Genomic DNA, 20,858 nt, shown 5'->3' with positions numbered 1-20,858 from the left:
ACTCTTTCGGGTTCTCTAAGAAAGTGACATTTAAACCCATATGTGAGGAAAAAGAAAGCAACAATCACACAAATATTCAGGAAAAAGCACTTTAGGAAAGAAAGAATAAGTGCAAAGCTTGGGTACAAAAAGAGTAGAGCAAAGAAAAGAGTCCATTCTAGGTGTATTAATCTATTTGACTGATTCGCAGCCAAATGCTGCAGACTGGGAACCACTCTCTTCTTGGCATAACTCCAGTTTGATTTCAGTATTTTACTCTCAGGAAATTCATGTTTTCTGGTTGCAGGTTCAGGGTGGTTGTGTATATGAGGAAAAAGAGGCAGAGCAGGATAGCAGTTTAAATATATATAGGTGTTGGCATCACATCCAGTTAGAATTCTGCCTCTACCACTTACTAGCTCTGTAAGTTTGGGTTTTTATTAATTTTTCTGAACTTAAAAATTTCTCATTATAAAACTGAGAAAATATCAACCTCAGAGTATCAATGTAAAGATAAATTTAAATAATCCACATAAATGTCTGAGTTTAACACCAGATGCATAGTGTTCAATATAGGGTAGTTAATCTTTCTACATGTGTATACTGTGTAACTAGCTCCCTCTTTTTCTCATGAATCTGCTCCTGCATCTTCGAACTTCCCTTTCCTATTGTGTCATTTCCACAAACATTCAGAATCATGAGCATTTTAAAACAAATATTTATCAGCAAATGTATTCTAAAGAATGTATTTTAAACAAATATATCCTAAAGAAACCTCTTAGGCTCTACCTCAACCTCCAGCTATAACTTATTTCTTTGTTACCATTGAGATAAACAGTTTTTAGTTTCATTGATTTTCTCTATTTTCCTGTTTTCAATTTTATTGACTTCTGCTCAAATTTTAATCCTTTCTTTCCTTCTTGGTTTAGCCTTAAATTGATCTTTTCTTCCCCTCGTTTAAGGTAAAAGCTAGGTTATTAATTTTAGATCTTTCCTCGGATGTAATAGAGTATATGCATTTAGTGCTATACATTTCCCTTTAAGGACTGCTTTCACTGAGTCCCACAAATGTGGTAAGCTGTATATTAATTTGTATTCGGTTACAATTATTTCAAAATTTCTCTTGAGACATCTCCTTTGATCCATCAAAGTCTGGATGTCATCAATAAAGAAGCAAAGAACATGAGTTTATAATCCAATAACCCCCAAACCCAAAACATATTAATGATAGCCCACTATGATTGAAAATCAGTTGAAACAAACAAAAAAACTAAAGAGCTCCACAAAAAACTTTAGACCAAAAAAAAAAAGGTAAAAATGAGATAAGAAGGTGTTTAATAGAATTTTAAAAATTAAGCAAGATATTTCTGAATTTTAATTATAAAGAAAAAAAGATTTTAAAAAAATGACAAGGCATATATATGATATTTTTGCCAAACCATTTAAATTTAATTTAGTCATGAGGAAACAATCAGACAAAGGTAGATTGTTCAACATTCTATAACATTCTACAAAACAGTCCTTGATGTTTCAAAAATAGCAATGCCATAAAAGGCAGGAAAAAAGGATGAAGTTTGGGGTTCCTCAACCTCAGCACTATTGACATTTCGGGCTGGATAATCCTTTGCTGTGAGAGACAGTCTTGTACATTGTAGGACGTTTAACAGCATCTCTAGTCGCTCTCCCCACTGTATGCCAATAGCTCTCTCCCCACCTCCCATAAACTGTGATGACAAAACATGTGTGTGAACATTGCCAAATGTCTTAGAGGACAAAACTGCCCCCATTGAGAAACACTATTCTAGTGTAAAGATACTAAAGATAAATGAAAACCTACTGCAATGTATGTCCCCTGACTAGATCTTGGTTTGAAAGAAAAGAGTCTAAAATTTAAAATTTGGATACATTGGAAAATCCTGAATATTGGTTGTAAAGAAAATAATAATTGTATTAATTTTAATTCCTTGTGTTTTTTGGGGAGATGAGACATGCAGAATTCTTGAGAGGTAAAATAAGATACCATAAGTACCTACACTTCTGACCAACTGGCTATAGCTCAGAGGGTCCTATGACCCTCTGGTTTAGATTAATTTACTTGCGTAGTTCATATAACTCAGAGAAACATTTTACTTACTAGATTACTGGTTTATTATAAAGGGCTATAACTACAGGACAGCCATATGGAAGATGCACAGGGCAAAGGGCAAGGTACAGGCATACCTCACAGATATTTCAGGAAGGTGCAGGCATACCTTGGAGATATTAAAGCAAGTGGTAATCCTTTTGCTGGTGGAGAGTCTGGCCTTGAATTTGTAAAAAAAAACAACAACAAAAACAACAACAACAACAAAAAAAAAACAGCAACATCTGTGAAGCACAGTAAAGCTAAGCACAATAAAACTAGGTATGCCTGTGTAGGAAAAGGGCCCAGAATTTCTTTGCCCTCTCCAGGGTACCACAGTCCCCGAGAACTTCTATTCATTAGCTCTCCAAGCCCAGTCTTTTGGATTTTATGTATGTAGGCTTTATTATATAGGCATGATTGATTAAATTATCAGCTATCAATTCCACCCCCAGCCTTCCAATCACAATGATAGTTCCCTGGTGACCAGCCTGATCTTTGGGGGTTTTCCAAAAGTCACTCATTAACATAAACTCAGGTGTGGATGAAAGGTTTTGTTTTGAATATCAAGATGTCTCTATTGCTCTCATCATTTAGGAAATTTCAAGTGTTTTAGAAGCTCTGTGCCAGAAACCAGAGTCAAAAACCAAATATATATTTCTTATTATAAATCACAATATCACATTCAGGAAAAAGAAGAATCATGCTAGAAACATATGCAAGAAAAAGAGAAAGCATTGAAAATGGTAATTTGTAAACAAATTTGGCTATTAAGATAATACTTGTAGAGTCAAAAGGTAAGACTAAAACATTGAACAACAATATTATGTAAAATGTATGGGGATATATAAGCATTAAAATATCCTAACATTCCCATATTGCATTGATGAAGAACAATGTTATCAATTTATTTTACAGTTTTTAATTTAAATGTGGATGTTACAATTTCTAGAGATAGCACCAAAATAGTAGAAATAGACACATAACTGTTTAAATAGTAAGTAAAAACGAATCAGCTACATTTTATAAAACTAACCAATCCAATAGACAGCAAAAAATAAACAAAATACCCTAAATAATACCAGACAATTTAGAGAAGTAAAAAAGAACAAGGTTTTAAAATATAAATAACAAAATGTAATTAAACACACCAGTAGAAGGATAAAGTTTGGGTAAAAAATACCCCTCACACCTCTATATGCTTATTGAAAAAGATGGAATTGAAACATAAAGATACAGAAAAATAGGAAGCAAGATGAATAAAATTATATATACCAAGCAAATATTAATGTAAGGAGAGCTAAGAGAGCTATAGTACTCTCAAACCAAAACATATTTGAGGTAAAAATCATTATGAGTTCAAAAAAAAACAGCCGAAACCGGTTTGGCTCAGTGGATAGAGCATCAGCCTGTGGACTGAAGGGTCCCAGCTTCGATTCCGGTCAAGGGCATGTACCTTGGTTGTGGGCACATCCCCAGTAGGGGTTGTGCAGGAGGCAGCTGATCGATGTTTCTCTCTCATCAATGTTTCTAACTCTCTGTCCCTCTCCCTTCCTCTCTGTAAAAAAATCAATAAAATGTATATTAAAAAAAAACAATCATTATTCACTTTAAAATGTTTAAATAGAAAAATACAATAATTCTTAAACTAGTGTGAAACTAAAATTTAGATTCAAAATACACAAAACAAACAATTCAAACAAAACTGAAGGTAAAATATTATTAAATCCAACATGGTAGAAGGAGATATTAACACATCTCTCACTGAGAGGTCAAACTGATCTAAAAGTTAGGAACAACATCATACAGATTCTAAGCTAAGCACAACATTACTTGCAAAAAAAACAAGAGTTGAAGATACACTTTCCTCTCCGCCCCTCCCCCCACCTCCACCAGCTCCACCACCAAGATATGGGAAAGATTTATAAAACTTGATCATATACTAACTAGGCCAATAGCAATTCTAAAGGCATTTAAAATAATTGATATCATACAGACTGCATTCTCTTGCCAGTACAAATTAGATTATAAATCAGTAATGATAAAAAAACCTTAAAATATTACAAATGAAATAAAAAACTACTGAAGTATCAAAGAACAAATTATAATGAAAATTAGAAAATATTCAGAAGTGAAAAATATGAAATACAGAAAACTTGTTGAAAGCAGGAAAGGAAAAAGTATTTAAATATTTATATTAGAAAATTTAAATGTGAAAATAATAGGCAAGAAGTTAGAAAAAGAAAAGTAATGTAAAGAAAGTAAAGGAAAATAAATAATAATGATACTAATAAAATAGAAATTCTGTATGAAAGAGAATCAAAGTCAAAACCACTTCTTTGAAAAGGATAATAAAGTACAAAAACTTCTGGAATCCAGGGGAAAATACAGACACAAATACACAATATTTAGAGTGTGAAATTTTAGCTGCCATAGAAATGGAAAGCATCGAAGAGTATCATGAAAACATGTATGCCAAAATGTTTGAAAATGAGGTAAAATGGGCACATTCTTAGAAAATTAGAAATTATTAGATCAGACTCCCAGAAGAAATAAACATTTTGACTGCTATGATAACAGAATACGTGGTTTAAAATGTTCCCATTTGAGGAGACATGTTCTTTTAGAAGAACTTTGTTAGTAGGCAGACAAAATAAGGAAAGGGAAAGGAGGTAAACTGAGGATATGGTCTCAAGTAAACCTTAGCTTCATCCCGAGTTGAAACTTGACAGCATCATCACAGAGCATCTTCTTGAAATGGAGGAGGACCGCCTTTTGTATCGGAGGGTTTATTGGCTAATCTTGCTCGAGGGCCTGGTTTCCTAGCCTTCTCCAGGTGAGATGACTTGGCTGTGGTCTGCTGAGGGCAGTTCCTTCAGGCCACAGGTGTAAACCATTGGGTCCAGTGCTCCAGCAGCAGGTGGTAAACCAGCCCATAACGGGGATGTGAGCAGAGCACTGAAAATATGTTGGAGAGATTTAGCACCACTTGAGATCTTCTCACAGCTCACAAATGCAGATGTTTTTAATTCCATTGTCCGCACTTCTCACTGTTGAGCATTAGACAAAAAAATTAGAATGCAATAAGCGTAGTTAATGAAGATATATACAAAATACAAGATGATATAGGAGATGTAGCCAGATTTCTTCAATTGTAACCACCTAAAACACGTGAGTTCTGCTAATATTAAAATCAGTGCTTCAGGAAAAAGAACCTGTGGAAAGAATTCCACCCCAACTTAATGATCTCAAAGGCCTCTCTGGAAAGTCTTCACTACCCTTCCTGGCGCTTTGCTAACCTAATGTGTTCTCAAGCTTATATAGTACAAGACAGGCATTCCCTATTATCTGTGGGGGAAATAAGTGGGCATTTCTGATCATCATGCAGGGTTTCTCAAATGTGATCCATTATCATGTCAAGCCAGGCCCTGGACTGGAAGTTCTCAAACACCACGCTCTTCAGCTAGGGTTTGGAATTAAATGGCATGCCTAATTCTCCCAGATTTTCGATCTGTTTCTCCGAAGTAAAGTTGTTACAAACAGCCAGGGGGCTCCATTTAAGCACATGGTGGCGTGGAAAATGTATCTGTTTCTGTACTGCATCTATACTGGTTTTCATGAATATTTGAACAAAAAGCAGGCAACAGTAAAGGAATCTAGCCTAAGATCAGGCTTAATGTCCAACGTTACATTGCCAGTCTCAAGGTGGCATTTTGGCATAAAACTCAATTTTCTTTTAGAATAATTTGCATTGGGATTATGGGCTAAATGTTCTCAAAGTGTCTAAGCTATAATTCTTTATGAGACTGCACTTTGGCATTTAACTACAGCATATGCAAGCCTAACTTACATGCTCACTCTTTATTTTTGTCCAAATTCTCTTTCTGCATGATGCCAGCCAACTTTTAATGGAAAGCATTGCTTCATGACATAATTTACTTGCTGTGTGCAATTTTTTTTTCTAGAGGGATTTTTGCTTTACATTAAATATAAACCGAAATGTTGCTAAGACCTCTGCCATCTATTAAAATCCTCTTTGTAAACCTCCAATCTTCCAAACATCCAACCCTATGCAAAGATAAAATGGTAATAAATCTAACTTGCTTTGTGCCATGCTATAATAACTGTTTAGCTTACACAGAATTACCTTCTGTTGTATGAGGCTTATATTTCAAAGTCCATTGGATTTGTGCCTTTTGTGGCAAGCCACACAATGCTGAAACAAAGCACAAGACAAAGAGAAAAAGAAAAAGACAAGAAAAGAATTGTTGGAAAGAAAAAAATAATAGAGAAAACAAGTGGAGGAAGAGAGAAAAGTAAGGTTCCTAGAAACTGCAGAAGCTGCATTATCTGTTTATAATGTGGCTATAACACAACATTGGTCAGCAACTATAATGCAAAAGGTAATGTGCAAGAGTTTTAGATGCTTTTTAGAACTATAAAGGGAGTGTGAGTGGATTTTAAACATTTTGATTAGCGCCACAAAGATTTTAGTGCTTTATTTAAACAGTTTGCTATGGGGCAAACACATTTGGTAGACAAGTAAAATGAAAGCATGGGCATCAGTTTCTCTGTTTTCTATTAAGTAATGTTGCTAAGTAAGCAGAAGTTGGATTCAGATATCAGATAATTATCTCCACACTGTGTGTCACAGTAAATAATTTTAATTGGTTTAACTTCAGGGACCATTACTGGCCTAATTAGAAACATGAAAAGGCTACAAGTATTAGGAAATATCCTGCAGGAATGAGAACATTAGCAATTCTGTCAAGCGATTTTAAAAATAAGTACACAGTAGCAGCCACATTTCAGTGAAAGGCAGGGTACTTGAAAGGTGCTTTTAGGAAAACAGTGCCTGTGGTCTGTAATCAGAGATCTGTAATGGGAAGCATAGAGATTGGGTAGCAGGCTGACATGTATGCTATTACTGTGTTAAAAACATACTAATCTTGTTCTGATTGCTGTTTTTAAAAGATACAGGTTAACATTTTCAAAGTAAAGGAATAATCATTGAGTTTGGGTAAATCCTTATTGAGAATATGTTGCTTTACTGAAAGGGAAAAGGCTCTTTGAGTAAAATAGCTTTACCCAAACACCTGCCCCAAGGCTGGGCACTGGCATTGAGTGAAGGGTTGCCCTGCAGGGTCACCATGATCTTCTTTACCTCGGTTTTCTGAGTCATGAGAAAGAAATGGTATTGTTCTTTGAAGCATATGTATACATTATACACACTGCACTATGTGTGACATAGTTCACATTTAGAAAATGGCTGTATTCTGAATGAAAAGTGAGATACCATGTCCATTTAGGTAGTGATTATGCTGTAAAATACCTCAGAACTTCAAACAGTAAGATCTTTATAACATATGAGATAACAAGAATGCCATATCCAGTATTATCAAGAACTTCTACTCAAAGTACAATTATTTAGTACAGTTTTGTTCTTTTTAACTTGTAATCTAGATTTTAGCTTTCCATTTTCGGAAATAGCTGATGGTAAATTTGACTGACTATTGTATTCAGGATATGAAGATTTTAAGTGAACCATCCAAGCTTAAAGTTAGCAAATCAACCATGTTTTTAGGTATTTTTATTTATTTGTTTGTTTTAAATGAAAAAAAAAATAGAGAAACTAAATAGGAAAAGGAAGGCATGTAAACTATACGTCATTTTATATATATAATATATATATATATATATATATATATATATATATATATATATATATAAGCCTAAGCGACCGTTCGACCATTCAACTGGTAGCTATGATGCACACTGACCACCAGGGGGCAGATGCTCAATGCACGGGCATGGAAACATGGAACAGAATGATGAATCTGAGAGGGAAGGGGGGAGGGGGAGGGCGGGAAGAGATTAACCAAAGATCTTATATGCTTGCTAGAGGCCCAGTGCATGGATTTGTGCACCGGTGGGGTCCCTGGGCCTGTCCTGTGGGGACAGGGCTGAAATTGGCAGTCTGACATCCCCTGAGGGGTCCCAGATTGTGAGAGAGTGCAGGCCAGGCCGAGGGACCCCACTGGTGCACAAACCCATGCACTGAGCCTCTAGTACATTTATAATTTTATATCTTTGGTATTTTGGCTCACTGTCAAACATATCATTATTAACATAAGTAATTAAAATATTAAGAAAACCAGTACTTCCACCAAAATTTGTCAGACAAAAATATATGCCTGTGTAAGAAGCTACATCATAGACTTTCCCATGCTCACAGACCCACACCTCACAGACACATATTTATTCACAAAGAAAATCCCATTTCTACAGTCTCTGCTTTTATCCCGAATGACCTAAAATGATACCACCATATATCATAATTCTCTTTTTAATATTTGTGTGTCTTGAAAAATTGGCAAATTTGATATATGATAATTTAGAATAAAATTTTCTTCAACAAGATTATAACAAATTATCTTTGTCTTCACAGAAGACTATATAATGTATGCAAACAAATAAGATGGAGATAACTCATGTGAAATAATTTTAGCTACAAAACAGATTAATTGCTTGTAGGTTTATTAAGGGAAACACACACACAATTGTTGATCATTATAAAATAATACATACTGTCTGCCCACCAAGCACATGTTCCATATTTCAAATATCTTCCAAATGGAGAAGAGGGTGGGAGGATGAGGGAAAGAATAAAAATGCAGTTGCTTGTACAAATATACATGCTCATATATGTACACAAACATGCATACATATGTTCATACATTTCAGCTCTGCCCATCTATTCCAAAAATAGTAGCCTGGAAAATTTGTACCAATATATCCTGCTCTCAGAGTAAGGATACACATAAAGACAAATTTCCCTAGTACCCAACTTAGTGAGGAAGAGAAATTACTTCAGGACACTTCATTCTTTTAAGCCACAAGGCCTTTTACAAAGCAGTCTTAACATACACATTTACTTCTCAAAATACCAGATTTACCCCTTGAAGTTTGAGATTACTTCCTCTGAAATCTTCTTCAACAAAATATACACTCTGACCCCTACATTCAGGGACCCAGGCAAAGGAATAAAGGTGCAGATTGTGGTATGGCCTCGGTTTAAGAAATTTTTCTCTAAAACATTGAGAGGATTTGGGGATGAAAGCAACAACATTCCATCACAAGTTTCACCCTATTTTCTAATCATTTCTCTTTTTATATAGAGAGCTAATAATTTTCATTATAAAAATAATGTCACAAATTCTTCAGACTATGCCCTTGAACTCAGAAAACATGAATTGTGAGGGTGAGTAAGCATGGCTTTTTGCTCTGACAGACCTTGTTTAGATGCTTGGCTTTATCTTTTACTACTCATGTCATTACTGAATATCATTTTTTTAATCTTTAAAATGAAGGTAATAATTGAATTGTAGGAAAAAATGAAATCCTATATAATAAAGAGGTAACATGCAAATTGACCCTCACACCCTCGCGTCTCAAGATAAGCCGCCCCATGTCGTCACAAGATGGCTGCCACAGGATGGCCACCCCCACATTGTCACAAGATGTCTGGCAGGGGAGGGCAGTTGGGGGCCAACAGGCCTGCAGGCAGTTGGGGGCAATTGGGCCAGCAGGGGAGCAGTTAGGTGTCAATCAGGCTGGCAGGAGCGTGGTTAGGGGGTGATCAGTCTGGCAGGCAGAAGCGGTTAGGGCCAATTAGGCAGGCAGGCAGGTGAGTGGTTAGGAGCCAGCAGTCCTGGATTGTGAGAGGGATGTCCGTTTAGGCCCAATACCACAGGGACATCCCCCGAGGGGTCCCAGATTGGAGAGGGTGCAGGCTGGACTGAGGGACACCCCCCCACCCCGTGCACGAATTTCATGTACTGGGCCTCTAGTAATGTATATAAAGCACCAGGCTTATTGCAATCTAAACAAAAGATTCCTATTAATAGTATTATTCTGTGTTATCCCTTAAGAATCTGTTTTTTAAATTTAGACATTATCAATAAGTGGTTGTAAAGGCCTTGCTTAAAGAGCACAGGTCAAGACACTAGATTCTTCCAGGTAAGCAGGTTTTCCTATAAAACATCAAATCTGTGATAGGAACCCCACGATAATTCCTTCTCTTTGGTCACTGCTCCTCTTTCCAATCCTCATTAGGTCCTGCAATTATGCTCAAACAATGTGATCCCCACTTCCCATTTTCATCCTCTCTCAACCCGCTGCACATATTCCCCAATCACAGGTTTGGGAGGGGGCAATAGGTCCAAAAGTAATAACTCAGAGTTCCTTTCCCAAACTCCCAACACCTGGACAAACCTAATTAGCCTATGTATGGGGCTATCTCATGAAGGAATATGGTAGGACCCAGAGAGAGAAAAAAGCAATCAGTTCCTTTCAGAAGCTGTTAGTGACTAAATCCTCCATTATGTCAAATGGTACAAGCAAAAGAAGCCTGTCAGCAAATAGGAGAAGGAAATGGTCAGAGAGGAGCCAATAAAAGAGAGTGATGGCTTGGGTTCCCTTAAGCTGTCCTGTTAACTGTGTTTCTGTACTTGTCCCTTTATTGTAAGCTTTAACACCACCACCACCCTCTTTTGGGTTTGTTTAGTTCATGCAAACAGAAGAATTTCTAATTACATAATTCTATACTAAACTGTAGCATTAATATTAATAAAATAATTCTATAAGATGAAATTAGTTAAAAAATAACTTTGTAGTTCTTAGAAGTAATTTCTACTACTTTCAGTCATAGCAGTTTGTTTTGTACTTTGCTGTCAAGAACCTATTAAAATAGAATTCTTAGATTAAAACAATAGACCAATTGCCTTTAATGTAATATGGAGTTGTCAACTGGCTCCTTCCCATCCCTTGAGATCTGAAAACTCAGAGATCCTGACAGAACCTATAGATTTACATTGCTAATAATCTGTTAAATTTTTAGGGTAGAGGTTAATTGTAGTGAAGTTTACTGCATGAAGCAAACTCTTAATTAAAGATTATACTTGGATAACTATGTAAATGGAGTGAAGTGGGAGACTACAAACTTTTCTGCTTCCACTATTCTGGTAAAAAAATAAAGTCAAGAAATAATCGGAGTGCTACCCTTAGAGGCTTGCTTTTTATAAACTATTTTATTCATAGACTTTTCTCTAGACGCTCCTAGAGAAAATTCATATTTATTTATTTATTATTTATTCCACATTTTACAACTAGCCTCTGAGATCCTGATTAGTCTTCTTATACGAACACCTTCCTACAGTGCTGAGTCTCAGACTTGATTGTGGATCATGGGTCACCTGTGAAGCTTGTTAAAAAATGTAGATATATGGGCCCTACAGCGCAGATTATCTTTCAACATTTTGGAAGGTCACCCAAGAATCTATAATTTTTAAACAAACATCTAGGTATTCTAATGTAATAAGTCCAGGAACATCACTGCAAAATATTGTTCAAATTTTTTTCTTTTGCTCATCAGAATTTTAAACATAGAGAACCTAACATAGTGTGGTAAACACAAACATATTAAACAATAATTTACCCAAATTACAACTGATTGTACTTAAAATTTTGACTACCAAAATGAATAAAGTTAATTGTTTGATTAGATGGAATTTCAAGCCATGTTACACATATTTTTATATGATACCTATTCATAACCTAAACAAAAATAATTGTAAAAGTGTGCTTTAAAAATTATGAATTATTGAATTGCAGGTAACTACATAAAGACAATGCTTACTTATGTTACTTTCAACTGAGTTGATAATATGTTAATTTTTAAAATGAGATATTTATATTTAGTCTAAAACTTTGAAAGAAAATGATTAGATCCATTGTAGTAAGTACAGGATTCTGATGTAACTACTATCGTAATTATGATACAAATTAACAACTGAATTTGTGTATATAATTTATGAAATATCAAATAGGAGATAGTGCTTGTTTTTCATTATTAGTGGATGATTCCCATCCCTAAAGGAATTTATTTAAATCATTTTTGGTAGTGTCTATGTTATTATAATGAATTGATAATACATTTATCTGGGATACACACAATAAGAGTCTACTGTGGCCTGGAAATGTCATAGAGGGTTCATGGAAGGGTTGGGCTAGGGCTGCATATTTAAAAAAAAAAAAAAACTATAAGTATAGGCTATTCAGTGAGGGTAGTGAAGAGAAATGACAAAAAAGGGTAGAAAAGAGCAAGGCCTACTTGCAAGACTGTAAATAGATAGAATTAACTGAAAGAAAACAAATGGTAAGGAAGGGTACACTTGAAAATTTAGGAGTGAGCCAAATTATGAAGGGTCCAAGTGCAGGGTTAAATACTTTGGTTTTACACTCCATGCTTGAAGATTTCAAGTATGTGAGTGGGTTGTGATGTTTCAGATAAATAAATCTGATGTTATGATAAAGGATAACTTACAATATGAAAGAAAAGAAAATTAGAGGAATTATTTAGACCTTTATTTTTATAATACAAATGTGAGATCATAGGGATCAAAAGTAAGATCAAGATAAAGAAAAGGAAGGTATGGCTATAATGAATAAACACTATTGATGTTAAATTGGATAACAGAGAGAGAAAAAAAAAAAGTAAAAGAAGATGCAAGAATGGTTTACATGAGAGACTATGAAAGTAAAGAAAACCTTACCACAAATAGAGAATACTGTACTGGGGTCAGATGAACTAGGCTTTGACTTGTTTAACTTGAGGTGATAATGTGAGCTCATGCCACCAGAGTGAGCTCCCACACCAGGCCTCCTCACCAGCCCACTGGAACCAAGTGTCCTAGGATCCGGCTCCAAGACCCGACAATAAGTGCAAGCCAGGTGAAACCCTGTGCCCCACCCCTGCACCAGGCCTCAGAACGATGCTGATAACCTCACCCGGAGCCACCTGGTGCCTGCTCTACTCTGAGCCCCGGGGCTGCTGCCCAGGCAACCTGGAACAACCCAGAACAACGGGTGCACACTCCACTACAACATTCTGGGGCAGCCCTGCTGGGGCAACCCAAAGCAATTCACACTGGCTTCACCCCAGCCCAGGTGGGGCAACCTAGAGCAACCCAGCACATGTCTCACTCAGGGCCACAAGGGAGCTCTGACTGTGCGACCAAGAGCAACCCACTCCTGCTCCACCCCTGCCCTTGGAACAGTCCTGCCAGGGCCATCTGGAGCAACCCAATACACACCTCACTCCAGGCAATAGGAGAGAATGGAATAAGAAACCCAGGGCAACCTGCCCCTGCTCCACACTGAGGAGGAGTGAACTGGAGCAACCAGCATGCATCTCACTCTGGGCTACAAGAAAGAGAGGGCTATGTGACCCAGAGCAACTATGCCCACTCCACCCCAAGTCCAGGGTATTGCTTCTGGGGCAACCTGGAGTAACCCAGCATGCGCCCCACTCAGGCCACAGGGGAGCTCTGACTGTGTGACCCAGAGCAACCACATCTGCTTTTCCCTTGCCCCTCGAACAGTTCTACAGGGGCTACCTAGAGCAACCCAGCACACACCTCACTCTGGGCCACAGGAGAGTGCTGCAGGGGTGACCAGAGCAAACCAGTGTGCCCAACTGGGGGCCACAGGACCATGATGCAAGTGCTCTATCAGAGGGATGTAGGGTGCCACCTTGCCATGGGTGCTGGGGCCACACAGCAAATTGCATGCCAGAGGGCTCTGGGTCCTCACAGGGAGTCGCACACCAGAGGAACTATGCACACATTCCCACCACCCCGAGAAGCTGAAGCAAACAATTGAAGGACAATATCTGTGGGAGAAGGGGATACGACTCAGAGCAGAGACAATAAAGTTGTGTGACTCAAGGCAGACCCAGCCTCTGGGTTAATGATTTCCAGAACATTGCCTTGATAGGGTCTTCAACCTCTCAAACCCCAAGCAGGGTGCCTGGGGCCAGAAAGAGACAGCAAAAATGGGAGACAAAGAAACAACCCCCTAAGGAAAGAAAAGGAGGAATTGCCAGAAAAAGAACTAAATGAGATGGGGGCATGCAATATGTCAAAAAAGAATTCAGAGTAAATATTATACAGTTCATAAACAAGATGAATGAAAAAATCAACAATTAAATGTAAGAATCAAGAGGAAATAAAAATGATATAGCTACAATAAAAAAACACAATGGAAAGCTTCAACAGTAGACTAAAAGGAGTGGAGAAGTTGAGGACCAAATAAGTGAGTTAGAAGATAGGGCAGAGAAACACACTCAATCTCAACAGCAATTAGAGAAAAAAAAATAGAAAGCAGGAGAGTCTAAGGCAGTGGTTCTCAACCTTTCTAATGCCGTGACCCTTCAATACAGTTCCTCATGTTGTGGTGACTTCCAACCATAAAATTATTTTCGTTGCTACTTCATAACTAATTTTGCTACTGTTAATGAATAGTAATGTAAATATCTATGTTTTCCAATGGTCTTAGGTGACCCTGCTAGCGGTTCTCAACCTGTGGGTCACAACCCACAGGTTGAGAACCACTGCTTTAGAGCCTAAGACCATCGGAAATATATATATTTGCTATCTTCAAGAGACCCACCTCAGAACAAAGTTACTCACACAGAATGAAAGTGAAGGGATGAAAAAATATTTTTCAGGCAAATGAAAATGAAAAACAAAGCTGGGGTAGCAATACTTATATCTGACAAAATAGACCTCAAAGTGAAGGCCATAACAAGAGATAAGGAAGGCCACTTCATAATACTAAAGGGGTTGATACAACAAGAGGATATAACTCTGGTAAACATATATGCACCCAATTCAGGAGCTCCCAAATACATAAAAAAAAACAAAAACTTCTGAAAGATATCAAGGGAGAAATAAACAGCAATACAATCATAGTAGGGGATTTTAATACCCCATTGGATTATTCATCACTGGATAAATTCTCTAGACAAAAAAAATCAGCAAAGAAACAGCAATCCTAAATGACTCATTAGATCAGATGGCCTTAATCAACATCTTGAGAACATATCACCCCAAAGCTACAAAATATATATTCTTCTCAAGTGCACATAGGACATTTTCAAAGATAGAGCACATATTGAGACACAGGCAAAGTCTCTTCAAACTCAAGAAGATTTAAATCATATCAAGCATCTTCTTACATCATAATGGCATAATATTAGAAATAAACTGCAATAAAAAAATTCAAACACTTGGAGGCTAAATAGCATGTTATTAAAAATGATGGGGTTACCAAAGAGATAAAAAATAAATAAAAAACATCCTGGAAACAAATAACAATGAAAATACAACAATCCAAAATCTATGGGACACAATGAAAGCAGTCCTGAGAGAAAAGTTCATAGCATTACAGGTCTACCTCAAAAAATAAGAAAAACTGGTAATAAATTATCTAACTCTACAACTTAAAGAATTAGAAAGAGAGCAACAAGAAAAGCCCAGAGTGAGCAGAAGAAAGAAAATAATAAAGATCAGAGATGAAATAAATGACATAGAGACCAAAGAAACAATACAAAAGATCAATAAAACCAAGAGCTGACTCTTTAAAAGGATAAACAAGATTGATGAACCTCTACCCAGGCTCACCAAGAATCAAAGAGAGAGGACACAAATAAACAAAACCAGAAATGAAAGAGGTGAAATAACAACAGACCCCACAGAAATACAAAGGATTGTTTAAAAATACTTTGAACAATTCTATTCCAACAAACTGGACAACCTGGAGGAAATGGACGTATTCCTAGAAAAATACAACCTTCCAAAACTCAATCAGAAAGAATTAAAAAACCTGAATAGGCTGATAACTATGGAGGAAATTGAAACAGTCATCAAAAAGCTACCAGCAAACAAAAGCCCTGGGCCAGATGGCTTCACAGGGAAGTTTTACCAAACATTCAAAGAAGAACTAAAACCTATCCTACTCAGACTATTCAAAAAAATTCAAGAGGAAGAAACACTTCCAAGTTCTTTCTATGAAGCCAGTATTACCTTAATCCCAAAACCAGATAAAGACACTACAAAGAAAGAGAATTACAAGCCAATACCCCTCATGAACATAGATGCTAAAATCCTCAACAAAATCCTAGCAAATCAGATCCAGTATTACATTAGAAAGATGTAATGTAATTACATGACCAAGTGGGATTTATTCTGGGGATGCAAGGATGGTACAATACCCACAAATCAATAAATGTGATGCATCACATAAACAAATTGAGAGATAAAAATCACATAATCATAGTAGTGACACAGAAAAAGCATTTGATAAAATCCAACACCCATTTTTGATAAAAACTCTCAGCTAAGTGGGAATAGAGGGATCATACTTCAACATAATAAAAGCCTTACGTGACAAACCTACAACCAACATCATACTCAATGGGCAAAAACTAAAACCATTTCCCATAAGAACAGAATCAAGACAGGAATGCCCACTCTTACCACTCCTGTTTGACATTGTACTGGAAGTGCTAGCCATAGTGATATGACAAGAAGAAGAAATTCAAGGCATCCAAATTGGAAAAGAAGAAGTAAAACTGTCATTATTTGCAGATGACATGATATTGTACATAGAAAACCCTAAAGACTCCATAAAAAACTCCTGGATTTAATAAATGAATTCTGCAATGTAGCAGGATACAAAATTAACACCCAGAAATATATGGCTTTTTTATCCAATGTAGCAGGATACAAAATTAACACCCAGAAAAATATGGCTAATAATGAACTCACAGAAAGAGAAACAACAAAAACAATCCTATTTACCATTGCACCAAAAAATTTAAGATACCTAGGAATAAACATAACTAAGGAGGTAAAACACCTATACTCAGAAATCTACATGACATTGAAAAGAGAGATAGAGGAAGACATAAACAAATGGAAGAATATACCATGTTCATGGATTGGTTGCATCAACATCATTCAAATGTCCATACTATCCAAAGCAATCTATAGAACAGACTGTCAAACTTCAGAGGGAAGGCAGAGGAGGGTGATAGGAGGATAAGAGATCAACCAAATGACTTATATGCATGCATATAAGCATAACCAATGGACACAGACACTAGGAGGTTGAGGGCATGTGCTCGGGTGGGTTGGGGTGGCGAGGGAGAGGTCAACGGGAGAAAAAGGAGACATATGCAATACCATATGTAATACTTTAAATAATAAATAATTTTAAAAAAGAAAGGGTATGGTTATGCTGTTGAGAAGGTATAGAATAAGAAAAAAAGTTGAATTATGAAAAGTGGTGAACAGTGAGATTTCATTGTTAGATGGGCAATTTGAATACATGTGGAAATCACTGAGGATGATGGGACTACATAGAGTAAAAGTAGAAGCATTATCTATTTCTAGTTATTTATTAAAAGAACATTCAATGGTAAGACAATAAGAGGAATACCTTTAATATCTATTTCTCAAATTTTATTTTAGATATTATATGAATGTAAAGATTTATATGTTTAAATACATCAGAAAATACTGGGTTAACAAAGAAATCCAAGTTGTGTGTTTTTTTCTGCTCTGCTTTTAGCATTTTAAATTAGTTAAAATTATGAAAATCCAAGAAAGAAAGGTGTATTATGCATTTTGAAAAACAAAAATAATACCCACTATTGCCCCCCAGTCTCAGGATCTCTTAAGACACTGGTAAAATGTCTTAAGACACTGGAGAAGTTGATTCCATCCCCTGTAAGAAGGAATAGAATTAAAGCTCCAATGACTTGGGCCACAGGGAGTTTGACACTGAGTCAAGGGAAGATATATATATATGAAAAGGTAACACAAAGGCAAATTTGTACTAGTGGCATGATTGTCACTAGGTGAAGAGGTAATATGTGGAAGGCCCACCTGATAAGAGGGACTGAGAAATACGGAGGTGCGGTGGGTCCCTCTGAAAGTGTAGAGGAGCAAGCATCAGACATGGACTTTAGTTTCAGTTCATCAGTAGTAAAAGGAAAAAGACTGAAAATAAGCTGTATGTGAATCAATATACAGGGTTGAAAATAATTCCATTGAGAGTATGATTGTTTAGATTATGCATAACTGAGAAATTATAAGAAACAGAATCATTATAGTTAACTTCTGGTTAAACAAACTTGCAGATATGCACATTTGTAAATCATCACAAGACTTCTTGCTGGGAATAGTTCTCAGAGAATCAGGGTGGCAACATGTTAGGTCATTATTATCATGGATGGAGATATAACTTGGATCCTTCATCTAAATATCTACATTGAGAAAAATGTGTTGTTTTTTTTTACTTTTGTAATGAATTCTTTAAAGAATGCTAACAATTTTACTGTTTCATTTTTCCTACCCTATTCTCCATTTAAAAAGGAGAAAAAAAATCAAATAAACATGAACTTGATCTTCACTGCTCCATGTTGTTTGTCTCTATAAAGTGATTCACATTTTTATGCAAGACTTTTCCAAATGCTCTAGCAGTGTGAATTGGAGTTTATATCTGTGACTATCTCTAAGTTGCTTTATCTGTCCTAGGCAGCAGGCTTCTTATCTGACAGCCTTATAATTATGAAAGAAACTGCATATTAATGATTCAGTGCTTCATAAACAACTGGCCTTGGAGAAATCTAATGAAGCAACTTTGTATGATTTGATTTTGCCTAATTAAATGTAAATAATGTTAAACGTTGTATATGCCAGGATTTTTACAGAACCTTATGAATTTTTTTATGTACACAAAGCATTATGAATTCAGAGTTTTTAACAGTTATCATCTAATTCAGCTATTAAGATAATATGGTTTGACATCAGATATGCTCTATGAATGTGAGGTACCAGCACACATGTGCGCACTAAGTGTTTATGTATGCAAGGTACAATTCTCAATTGTTTTATTTTTTATTTTTTAATGCATCTCCTTTGAAGTTGGCAGCTTGTACATTTTTATCTGAAGGTTTGAATCTGCATCATGCTTTGAAGGAACAAATGGCCTCCATGTGGTGTTTGGCTCTCCCTTGCCTGTCTCTATTACCGTGTATCAGTATGAAATTCATTCTGACATAGTTTTTTTTTTTTTAACTTAAATATATGCACCTGATCCTTTCCATTGGTTCTATGCTAACATATGCCTCCATTTAGTGATGTGTACAATGATTGGCCTTTAGAACAACAGGGTAATATTATTTAGAAAAAAAGTAATTAAACGCACATATTAGAATAAGATGGTAATTTCACCTTTGTGGGGATGGGAGTATGGAAAGATTATTACATTAGTGAGTGTGTGTGTTAACTTAGAAAACAATATAAACAAAAAAGTGTCCAGTTTCAAAGTGGTATTCAGCACATAGACTATAAAGTATTTTGCCAAAAAGGATTAGGCTAATGAACTCTCTTAAAGATAAGTAGCTCTGAGCCATTCTCCATCTCTTACTCCATGTGACTATTTTCCAGAAGTTGCATGTATTGATGACATGGTTATATAAATGCAGCAGGCGAAAAGTAAAACAGAGAAAATGTTTTGTGTAAAATAATAATAAATCAGAAACTTTGCTTTTCTTAGCACTGAAGTCTCTAAGCAACACAGTCACCCTGGTCTTTATGGTCCTGTGTTGGTTCTACCTTAGAAAAATATGAATCAGTGAAAAATTTGGTCAAGTTAACCAATAAAATTTTTCTAATGGTCTTTATTGAGCAAGCATTTATTTCTTGAATGACTCAGTAAAAGAAAGTGAGAGGCCAAAACCGGTTTGGCTCAGTGGATAGAGCGTTGGCCTGCGGACTGGAGGGTCCTGGGTTCGATTCCGGTCAAGGGCATGTAACTTGGTTGTGGGCACATCCCCAGTGGGAGGTGTGCAGGAGACAGCTGGTCGATGTTTCTCTCTCATCGATGTTTCTGACTATCTATCCCTCTTCCTTCCTCTCTGTAAAAAATCAATAAAATATATTTTTTTAAAAATAAAGAAAGTGAGAGAAAAGGAAAAAAAAGAAAAAGGCATAAGAATAGAAGAATAAGTAAAAACAAACTACTTCTAAAGATGTAGAGCTTTATTCACCTAACATTCTATCTCTCTCAAATCCTAAGCAGTGTAATAGAAACTTCCCAGGCAAAACTCAGGTCTGATCAACCCCAAAACTGGCCTAGGTATGTACTACACTTTCTCTATTATAATGGGTAAGTTAATTTTCTTTACTTAGACTCAATTTCTCCATCAGCAAAATAGAAATGACAATAGTTATGATTGCATTTTTGAATACTTGGGATAACATATGCAAGGCAACTGGCATGCACATAGTATACAACCAGTTGTCTTACATCTCCTAGAGCCCACTATTCCTACCTCACTATTGCCATTAGACAACTATCAGGAAGGATTAGAATACCATTGTATTATCTAACTAGAGGCCCAGTGCACGGATTTGTGCACCGGTGGGGTCCCTCTGCATGGCCTGTGGGGATTGGGACGAAAAAAGCAGTCCAACATCCCCTGAGGGATGTAGTAGTGTAAGAAGTGGCAGGCGGCCGGGGAGGAGCACGAGCCGGGGCTGGGCACCACGTCACTCCCACTTATCCTGGCCCCGCTGTGCCTGCCGCCACTGCCACTCGGTAGGCTCGCTACTGTTCTGCTGTGGACTCCGCATGCCCATCCTAGGGTGATACCGACATGCCCATGACCAAGAAGCAGCTGTGGACCAGTCAGTCCCGATGCTGGTCCCGATCCTGGTCCCAGTCCAGATGGGGGAGGGGCGCGCAGGGGAGGTGTCCACAGGAGAGGCTCGTGCTGCCACAGTTGCACTCACTAGCCGTGAGCCTGACATCTGGCACCCATTGATCAGCTGAGCAGCGCTCCCAC

Source organism: Plecotus auritus, assembly GCF_963455305.1.
Source record: "Plecotus auritus genome assembly, chromosome: 7".
Lineage (NCBI taxonomy): Eukaryota > Metazoa > Chordata > Mammalia > Chiroptera > Vespertilionidae > Plecotus > Plecotus auritus.
Note: the sequence above shows the minus strand (reverse complement) of the source record.